This window comes from Pecten maximus, chromosome 5, assembly GCF_902652985.1.
Source record: "Pecten maximus chromosome 5, xPecMax1.1, whole genome shotgun sequence".
Classification (NCBI taxonomy): Eukaryota; Metazoa; Mollusca; class Bivalvia; order Pectinida; family Pectinidae; genus Pecten; species Pecten maximus.
Genome location: NC_047019.1, coordinates 33,200,786 through 33,209,432, shown reverse-complemented (window position 1 = coordinate 33,209,432; position 8,647 = coordinate 33,200,786).

Here is an 8,647-nt window from a genome sequence, read left to right as displayed (position 1 = left end):
GTAGAAAGCAAGTTTTATTTTGCCTAAAATGTAATTGTTTACACTACATTTATTAACAGACAGGTATTTTCATATATGTTTAAAGGTAGGTGATAAAAATCTTACTAGAAAAAAAGTAAAATAGTTATTCATTACAACTAAATTAACGTAGTAAATAGAGGATATTGAATGGTTTCCCGTTTAATATAACATATATTTCACCAGTATGACAGAATATCGATATTTTCACGAGTGCGAAGCACGAGTGAAAAATATCGAAATATTCTGTCATAGGAGTTGAATATATGTTATATTTAACGGGAAACCATTCAATTTTCTTTTTATTGCATTTCATCAACTTAAAAACAAAATTAAAAACATCGAAAATTAATAGTGTCAAAAAGTGCGGGAATCAGTAATGACGTCATCTCTTTGTGACGTTACTCCACGTCAACTTGACGGCTCCATTTTGAAAGGACTGATCAACGCAATTTAAGCGTTTTCTGCTGTTATAGGAGAATATGTGCATGAATAGCTAACGTCAAGTGAGTATTTTGTGAAAAACTATTCTGAAAATTTCAGAAATACAGCAAAATAACCAATTTATCTATCTCCGCTTCGATTGGAAATATTGGCAAGTTTCAACGAGGTGAATACGAAGGTCCGCTCCGATCGGTCATAAACGGAAAACTTATATTTTCACTGCAAAATCTTATATTTTCACTGCCAAATCGTATATTTTCACTGCAGTGATGAGCAGTGAAAATATGACATTTGCCTTAGTCAACGTTACTTTCCATGTCACCCCCAGTGTCCATGTCCATAGTATCCGGTAATTCGATGTTTTCTACCTGATAATTTTCCGTCTTCTTTTCACTACAGGTGAACTTATTTTGCGTCAAAAAACACTTTCGTTTTCCTGTTGCTCTGCCTAATGTTCATATAAATCCAATGCCTGACATAGAATAGTGTTTGTATTTTAACTCTTAGACCTTCTGTTTGACACGCGTACGCGCTAGATATAGTTTCGTAAACATTCCCGAGTGAAATGCAATCTAACATCTCGACTGTTTCCGGACTTGTGATATTCCGTAATAAGGCGGGGCAAGTGTACGTGACTGGTGAACCGTGGCGACTGATATTTATTTTATAACTGGCATTTATTTAAACAAAATAGCGCATTGGTTTAAGTCGGATAATGACCCCAACCTGGGATTTCTTCTGAATACAACCTAGAGATGAGGGCGTTAGTGGGATTTCTTCTGAATACAACCCAGAGATGAGGGCTAACGCCCTCATATCTAGGTTGTATTCAGAAGAAATCCCAGGTTTCGGTTATTACATTAACAGCTTCCGAATAGTTCGCAGACGGAGGCGAGGTGTTCCGATTTAAATCAATATGCAGAGGAAAGAAATGTGTGTAATGCAAATTGCTGTATTTTAGTTGTTTTGCCCTTCTTCTTTTTTTATTTTATTCAGGTACAGACTTTAATTTGTAGCTCGTCTTCGGACATTCTCTAGTAAATTTTGATCTTTTTTTTCAAGGATGATATTCCAGGCAAGTTCCTGTAAGCTTTGGCTTCACTTTTCGAAGTTAGTTCACTCAATTTCAGTTGTTGGTCTATGTAAACACATAGAACTTTTGTGCTGATATCTTTTCAAAACAAAAAAGGACTACTCCATCCTTAGTGCGTTCATAGTCACTGCTGGGTCTGATTGTTTTCCTATACTCAGATGTTTAAATGTGTCCGTATTGTGTTTCATGGGCCATTTTACTGTCCAGGTACATGTCGTGTTGAGACCTTTTACCAATTGGTGGTCGAAATCGTTCTTTTACTTATGAGTCGTCTACAAACAGATTGATCTTGCTCCTGCTGTTATCCGGGATGCCATTTATGTTGACCAAGAGCAGCATGGGCCCTAGAATACTTCCTTGTGTGACACAACTCGAAACCAATGTTGGAGTAGGGTCTTGACTATCGAATATCACTGTTGGATAGGACGACTTAGATTTGGTCGTTAACACAAAACGGTTTGACTTGATGGACACGTTTGCTGTGCGACACTGTCAAAAGCCTTAGAAAAGTCTGAATAGACGACCCATGTGCGCTCACCAGCTTCTATGTTATCGGACCAATCCTCAAGGGTACCTCTCTCAAAATGAATAGCGTTCTTGAGCTGCAATGGTTACATGGACTCTTTTGTGCGTTGCATTGATCAGAGTATTGATGGTCCCAATCCTCCTCTAGCGCAACGTCCAGTGATGAGCGATGTTGAGTCTGTCAAACTCGTCCCGTAATTGTTCTATTCTGGAGGGCTAAGATCAACCTGAAATTTGACATTAACACGTACATGGATGAAATTTTCACATGCGACAGAATGGTTTCCTATCTTTTAATTGCACCATTTTTACATTCTATAATATCTTTTGGTATCTCGTAAACAGGGCAATATTTAATTGCGCTTCTTTTTCCTTTCAGTAAATCAGCTGGTCTAGTGAATTGTTCTGGTGAAATGTTGGGACTTCTGCCTCGGTCAGGACTATTTTACTGGGGCTATACTCGTTGACTATCTCTTGAAGTTCTTTACTTTCGTGAGTGAAGTTATGTTTTTGTATATCACCATGATTTGAAGTTCTCTCAGTTTTAAGCCGGTACATTTTAAAACTAACTTCCTATGGTTATGCCGATTCTTTTGCTCTTTAACAGGCAATGTTATGAGTTATGGTACTGCCCATGAAAGTTTCCGTAGAATATATTACTGTCTCCTCTATTTTTCCTTCTGCGAGGTTATTTAGCGAAGGCATGGAACGATTCATATTGCGATGAACGATGACGCTTATGCTGATATTGAGCCGATGGGTGTCTTGGGCGACAGCAAGAACTGTTGTTATCGCCAAAGCATCGAGAGAAAAAAGTACAGAACTTGTACAGAATCGGAATGTCTTATCATCTCTACAGTAAGATCAGGAAGTCTGTATGTCATTCATATCGTATTCATAAAATATTGTTGGTTTGCTAAATTGCTATACTGTTTATGTTGTTCATGTTCTTGCCACGTTCCTGATGAAAATCTACATGAACGTGTTCTATATTGTTCCCAAATCAATAAGAACGTGTCGTCTAAAACACCCCATTGATTCTTTGGTTGTTGTAGAAGATCTAGTTTGTGTGGTTGGTGTAGAAGATCCAGCTCGTGTGGTTGTTGTAGAAGATCCAGCTTGTGTAGTTGTTGTAGAGGACCAGCTTGTGTGGTTGTTGTAGAAGATCCAACTTGTGTGATTGTTGTAGAAGATCCAGTTTGTGTAGTTGTTGTAGAATATCACACTTGTGTGGACGTTGTAGAATATCCAGTTTGTGTGGACGTTGTAGAAGATCCAGTTTGTGTGGTTGTTGTAGAAGAGCCAGCTCGTGTGGTTGATGTAAAAGATCCAGTTTGTGTGGTTGGTGTAGAAGATCCAACTTGTGTGGACGTTGTAGAAGATCCAGTTTGTGTGGTTGTTGTAGAAGACCAACTTGTGTGGTTGTTGTATAGGATCCAACTTGTGTGGTTGTTGTAGAAGATCTAGCTTGTGTAGTTGTTGTAGAAGATTCAGCTTGTGTAGTTGTTGTAGAAGATCCAGTTTGTGTGGTTGGTGTATAATATTCAGCTTGTGTGGTTGTTGTAGAAGATCCAACTTGTGTAGTTGTTGTAGAAGATCTAGCTTGTGTAGTTGTTGTAGAAGATCTAGCTTGTGTAGTTGTTGTAGAAGATCCAGTTTGTGTAGTTGTTGTAGAAGATCCAGTTTGTGTAGTTGTAGAAGATCCAGCTTGTGTGGTTGTTGTAGAAGATCTAGCTTGTGTAGTTGTTGTAGAAGATCTAGCTTGTGTAGTTGTTGTAGAAGATCCAGTTTGTGTGGTTGTTGTAGAAGATCCAGTTTGTGTAGTTGTTGTAGAAGATCCAGTTGTGTGGTTGTTGTAGAAGATCCAGCTTGTGTGGTTGTTGTAGAAGATCCAGCTTGTGTGGTTGTTGTAGAAGATCCAGTTTGTGTGGTTGTTGTAGAAGATCCAGTTTGTGTGGTTGTTGTAGAAGATCCAGTTTGTGTGGTTGTTGTAGAAGATCCAGTTTGTGTGGTTGTTGTAGAAGATCCAACTTGTGTGGTTGTTGTAGAAGATCCAGCTCGTGTGGTTGTTGTAGAAGATCCAGTTTGTGTAGTTGTAGAAGATCCAGTTTGTGTAGTTGTAGAAGATCTAGCTTGTGTAGTTGTTGTAGAAGATCCAGTTTGTGTGGACGTTGTAGAAGATCCAGCTTGTGTAGTTGGTGTAGAAGATCCAGTTTGTGTGGACGTTGTAGAAGATCCAGTCGTTTTTTCGTTGAGTGAAGTTAGTTGTTTTGTATAGATCCATAGTTTGACGTTCCCCCTTTCAGTTTTAAATCCGTTGTGTTTTAGAAACTAAAGTCCTAGTGGTTTGAGGCCGTGTTTGTTGTTTTAAAGATCCAGTGTTGTGAGTATGGTATGGTCCATGTAAGTTGTGTCCGTTAGAAGATCCAGTTCTGTCTCGTTTTTAGTTCCTTCTGGAGGTTTTTAAGACAGGTGGTGAAGATCATTTATTGCGTAGAAGCGATGGACGTTTGCGAAGAGCCAGTGTGTTTGTGGCGACGCAGAGATCTGTTGTTATCCAGTCGAGAGAACAACAGTACAGCTTGTAGAGAATCGAATTGTCGTAGTTCTCTTACAGTAAGATCAGGAAGTCTGTAGTCATTCATTGTATTTATTTAAAAGATCAGTTTGGTTTGCAAAATTGTAGTATACTGTTTGTGTTGTGATCATGTTTTGTGAGTTTCCATGGAGTGAAATACACATTTGTGTGGTTGTTGTAGAAGATCCAGTTTGTGTAGTTGTTGTAGAAGATCCAGTTTGTGTAGTTGTTGTAGAAGATCCAGTTTGTGTGGTTGTTGTAGAAGATCCAACTTGTGTGGACGTTGTAGAAGATCCAGTTTGTGTAGTTGTTGTAGAAGATCCAGTTTGTGTAGTTGTTGTAGAAGATCCAGCTCGTGTGGTTGTTGTAGAAGATCCAACTTGTGTGGTTGGTGTAGAAGATCCAGTTTGTGTGGTTGTTGTAGAAGATCCAGTTTGTGTGGTTGTTGTAGAAGATCCAGCTTGTGTGGTTGTTGTAGAAGATCCAGTTTGTGTGGTTGTTGTAGAAGATCCAGTTTGTGTGGTTGTTGTAGAAGATCCAACTTGTGTGGACGTTGTAGAAGATCCAGTTTGTGTAGTTGTTGTAGAAGATCCAGTTTGTGTGGTTGTTGTAGAAGATCCAGCTTGTGTAGTTGTTGTAGAAGATCCAGTTTGTGTGGTGGTTGTAGAATATCACACTTGTGCGGTTGTTGTAGAAGATCCAGCTTGTGTAGTTGTTGTAGAAGATCCAGTTTGTGTTGTTGTTGTAGAAGATCCAGTTTGTGTGGTTGGTGTAGAAGATCCAGTTTGTGTGGTTGTTGTAGAAGATCCAGTTTGTGTAGTTGTTGTAGTAGAGCCAGTTTGTGTAGTTGTTGTAGAAGATCCAGTTTGTGTTGTTGTTGTAGAAGATCCAGTTTGTGTAGTTGTTGTAGAAGATCCAGTTTGTGTGGTTGTTGTAGAAGATCCAGCTTGTGTGGTTGTTGTAGAAGATCCAGTTTGTGTGGTTGTTGTAGTAGATCCAGCTTGTGTGGTTGTTGTAGAAGATCCAGCTTGTGTGGTTGTTGTAGTAGATCCAGCTTGTGTGGTTGTTGTAGAAGATCCAGTTTGTGTGGTTGTTGTAGAAGATCCAGCTTGTGTGGTTGTTGTAGAAGATCCAGTTTGTGTGGTTGTTGTAGAAGATCCAACTTGTGTGGTTGTTGTAGAAGATCCAGTTTGTGTGGTTGTTGTAGAAGATCCAGCTTGTGTGGTTGTTGTAGAAGATCCAGCTTGTGTTGTTGTTGTAGAAGATCCAGCTTGTGTAGTTGTTGTAGAAGATCCAGCTTGTGTGGTTGTTGTAGTAGAGCCAGTTTGTGTTGTTGTTGTAGAAGATCCAGTTTGTGTAGTTGTAGAGTATCACATTTGTGTGGTTGTTGTAGAAGATCCAGTTTGTGTAGTTGTTGTAGAAGATCCAGTTTGTGTAGTTGTTGTAGAAGATCCAGTTTGTGTGGTTGTTGTAGAAGATCCAGTTTGGGTAGTTGTTGTAGAAGAGCCAGTTTGTGTGGTTGTTGTAGAAGATCCAGTTTGTGTGGTTGGTGTAGAAGATCCAGTGTGTGTGGTTGTTGTAGAAGATCCAGTTTGTGTGGTTGTTGTAGAAGATCCAGTTTGTGTGGTTGTTGTAGAAGATCTAGCTTGTGTAGTTGTAGAAGATCCAGTTTGTGTGGTTGTTGTAGAAGATCCAGTTTGTGTGGTTGTTGTAGAAGATCCAGTGTGTGTGGTTGTTGTAGAAGATCCAGCTTGTGTGGTTGTTGTAGAAGATCCAGTGTGTGTGGTTGTTGTAGAAGATCCAGTTTGTGTGGTTGTTGTAGAAGATCCAGTTTGTGTAGTTGTTGTAGAAGATCCAGTTTGTGTGGTTGTTGTAGAAGATCCAGTTTGGGTAGCTGTTGTAGAAGAGCCAGTTTGTGTGGTTGTTGTAGAAGATCCAGTTTGTGTGGTTGTTGTAGAGGACCAGCTTGTGTGGACGTTGTAGAAGATCCAGTGTGTGTGGTTGTTGTAGAAGATCCAGTTTGTGTAGTTGTTGTAGAAGATCCAGCTTGTGTAGTTGTTGTAGAAGATCCAGTTTGTGTAGTTGTAGAGTATCACATTTGTGTGGTTGTTGTAGAAGATCCAGTTTGTGTGGTTGTTGTAGAAGATCCAGTTTGTGTTGTTGTTGTAGAAGATCCAGTTTGTGTGGTTGTTGTAGAAGATCCAGTTTGTGTAGTTGTTGTAGAAGATCCAGCTTGTGTAGTTGTTGTAGAAGATCCAGTTTGTGTAGTTGTAGAGTATCACATTTGTGTGGTTGTTGTAGAAGATCCAGTTTGTGTAGTTGTTGTAGAAGATCCAGTTTGGGTAGCTGTTGTAGAAGATCCAGTTTGTGTAGTTGTAGAAGATCCAGTTTGTGTAGTTGTAGAAGATCCAGTTTGTGTGGTTGTTGTAGAAGATCCAGCTTGTGTGGTTGTTGTAGAAGATCCAACTTGTGTGGTTGTTGTAGAAGATCCAGTTTGTGTGGTTGTTGTAGAAGATCCAGTTTGTGTGGTTGTTGTAGAAGATCCAGTTTGTGTAGTTGTAGAAGATCCAGTTTGTGTGGTTGTTGTAGAAGATCCAGTTTGTGTAGTTGTTGTAGAAGATCCAGTTTGTGTAGTTGTAGAAGATCCAGTTTGTGTGGTTGTTGTAGAAGATCCAGTTTGTGTAGTTGTTGTAGAAGATCCAGTTTGTGTTGTTGTTGTTGTAGAAGATCCAGTTTGTGGGGTTGTTGTAGAAGATCCAGTTTGTGTGGTTGTTGTAGAAGATCCAGCTTGTGTGGTTGTTGTAGAAGATCCAGCTTGTGTAGTTGTTGTAGAAGATCCAGTTTGTGTAGTTGTTGTAGAAGATCCAGCTTGTGTGGTTGTTGTAGAAGATCCAGTTTGTGTGGTTGTTGTAGAAGATCCAGCTTGTGTGGTTGTTTTAAAAGATCCAGCTGATGTAGTTGTTGTAGAAGATCCAAATTCTGTGGTTGTTGTATAATGCTCCTCTAGAATGACTGGTAAAGTGGCAGATTCATGGGGTCTTCGTTTAGCTGTTCTTTAGTTAGTTATACCATGTAAAACGATTAACTTTAGATCAAATAATGCAAAATATGAAATGATAGATTGGTCTGAGTAATCGATTTTCATAAGAATCGTTATGTGTAAAAACAGATTTCTGTTCACAAAATATACTTCATAGTGTGACGATATTGTACATGGTATTGAGGTACGATTTTTCATGTACATGTTGTTTGTTAAAACATTTTGTAATTTAAATACATTGTATTCCTTTAATAATTTGCTATATTTCATTAGCTATAAGACTAAGCTTTGATTTGAGTATATTTTTCTCCATAATCTTTTCTCTTCTTTCTAAACAACGTTCGTCTTCCTAATTCCTCCCATAATACTACGTCACTTTTGGCCTTTTTGAGTGTTTACCCCTGTGAGGAATGACTTTGAGTTCTGTCCCCTGACCGAGACATGCCAGAGTCTCAAAAAGTTTAGTTGCTTCTGCTTAGCGCTCAGCAATTTAAGAGTACGGCGACTGGTTCGCACGTATATTGTGACCGGATGAGGTGTTCTAATGGATGTCTTTGGCAAAATGCTTCAGTGATGTAGCACTATAATGTCGACATCAGTTTCGCGCTACCACAAGAAGACAAACACATATATATCACAGTCTCCCGAAGCACACACACACCCTCACACTCATACACACACGTGCGCGCACACATCTCGCATACAGGCAATAAACAAAATGAAACCAAACTGTCAAGTGTCAAATGAAGGCTGGGACTTTTCATTAACATTACGGATAAGCTTGATATGTAGAATCAATTGATGTTTGCCCGTCTGCTATTTTAATTTTTAATATTGATATCAATAACACATGATATTACATGGCAAGGAGATATTTGGATATTGACGTTATTAAATATATGCCCTAGTAATGGTGATATCTGGTCATCCTCCCCGTGTCTCGTGATTA